Below are 2,015 nucleotides of genomic sequence, written 5' to 3'. Positions count from 1 at the left end.
CCATGACATCACTGCCAGAAGATGGCAGGAGGGAGGGGTTACTATATCTGGGCAAAAATGGCCACTCCCAGATTCATTGATGGTGAAGAAAAAATATAATTTTTATTTTATTAACTGATTAACGCAAATTTCATTAAATCACAGCAAACGTATTAGTTTTAGGTATAAATAATGATCTATTGATTATTCCTGCTGACTGGAATTTTCCTTTAAAAACAATTATTCAAACAATGTTTTCTTTTTTCAGTGAAACTAATCATCTTCTCTGGATGTATTATATTATTTTAAAAGAACAATTTTGATGAGAAAGTTGCAACCTTTAATTAGTTTAAAGGGAAGGTCTTCAACAGGGGGTTCGCGACCCCTAGGGGGTCCGTGGAGGTACTGCATGGGGGTCGCAAAAGTTTTGCAATAACTGCAATATTTTCCACTAATTGAAATGTCTTTAAATCCACATTAACATTAATTCAACACACTGTAGTAAACAGATAAATGGAGGCAGAAGATGTCTTTCAGTCATCAATGCTCACATTCAGCGACACACAGGAGCTCTTTCAATCTGGGCACCGTTTCATTCACAACACCTGTCCCATCAACCAGGAATCAGAATCAGACAAATACTTTAAGAATCAAATTTACTTTTGTTACATTACTCCATATGTAATAGAGTGACTATAGGACCAGTTTGATATAACACAATTTCATTCAATATATATAATTAGGGGGTCCCCGCTCCATCTTGCTATCAGCTTGGGGGTCCTTGGCGTGGAAAACATTGAAGACCCCTGGTTTAAAGGCTAAAATTTAGTTAATAAAAATGTCGATGATCCTTGGATCGGTTTATTAAAATCAGATAATATCCCCCCAATTAATTCAATCAATTAGTGTCCTGCAGGCTTTTGGAGATCAGAAAACATCCTGTTGTCATCCAAACAGATCAAGATGATGTTATATTCTGATCGAGCTGCTGACAGACAGTGAGACTGGTGGAAAAGAAAGAATAAATAATTCAGAGAATTAGACATGTTGGATTTTAATGAAAGGATCTGCAAACTCACTGAACCCTGGAATCAGTTGGGAATGAAAACAATGCGGCCCAAAGCAGCAGCCAGTGAAAGCAGGACAGGGAGGCATCAGCATGAGAGACACGTCCAAACACACACTCTGACTTTAAACTTTAAATTAACCTTTTAAAGGCTCATTCTGGCCGCTGTGAGCTCCAGTCAGTGTGAGATTACAGCACTGAATGGGCAGCGAGGCGGGCTGTTTCTAGAACATTCTCACACAGGAAGACAAGAAAGGAAGAAAACATCTTTCAGGCTTCAAAGGAAATAAAGAGAACAACATGTAGCCTGGGAAGCAGCATCACCACTGATGGGTTTTATATTCCGGTTTAATTAAAGGTGCCATCAGGATTAAGGGACTCGGATGCGTAATAATCCAGACTGGGAATGTGAGTGAGCAGCCCGGAGGAGCTCAGAGATTACAGAGATTACTCACCGCTAAACGCGCCGCTGATCCCGCAGCTTCAATCAGGCACTTCTATCATTAGAGGAGGTGCGGGAGCAGGAGCTGAATGAGTGCGGGAAGCTTGCTATGGATGCGGGGAGAGCAGGCAGCAGACAGGCGGGATGAGGAGGGCAGAGAATGGGAAGGGAGGCGGCGGGGATGGGGCGTGGGGTGCGTGGGTTGGTTGGTGGGTGGGTGGGGGCTCCAAACAACAGCCGGCTTCTCCCTCCACCACAGTCCTTTCTTTGTTGTCAGCAGGGATGGAAAATGCTTCTAATCTATCAGACTGGAGCTGCAGCAACACATCTACTTTTATATTTACTTCTTATTAAATCACAGCTTTTAAATAGAATGAAATTCATTCCTTCCGCTGCACTTCATTTCTGAAGTTTTTTTTTATAAATTAGTTATTCAATAATTTATTCTATAAAGACAGATTACATCAATTGTAGATTACTCGTAAACACCATAACACACATATTTGCGTATATATATATATATATATA

At 40.6% G+C, this 2,015-nt stretch overlaps 1 protein-coding gene across 1 annotated transcript in view; it reads right to left on the bottom strand.

The window, feature by feature from the left end:
- csdc2 (cold shock domain containing C2, RNA binding) overlaps positions 1-1,656 on the bottom strand; it is an 11,763-nt gene extending 10,107 nt beyond the window's left edge. The window contains exon 1 of the mRNA XM_015384757.1: positions 1,501-1,656. The gene's annotated coding sequence lies outside the window, so the exon portion shown is untranslated. The remainder of the gene's footprint in view (positions 1-1,500) is intronic.
- Positions 1,657-2,015: the final 359 nt, after the last annotated feature.

Source organism: Cyprinodon variegatus, unplaced genomic scaffold (assembly GCF_000732505.1).
Source record: "Cyprinodon variegatus isolate N-32 unplaced genomic scaffold, C_variegatus-1.0 Scaffold322, whole genome shotgun sequence".
Classification (NCBI taxonomy): Eukaryota; Metazoa; Chordata; class Actinopteri; order Cyprinodontiformes; family Cyprinodontidae; genus Cyprinodon; species Cyprinodon variegatus.
Note: the sequence above shows the minus strand (reverse complement) of the source record. Positions and strands in the feature narration are given on the sequence as shown.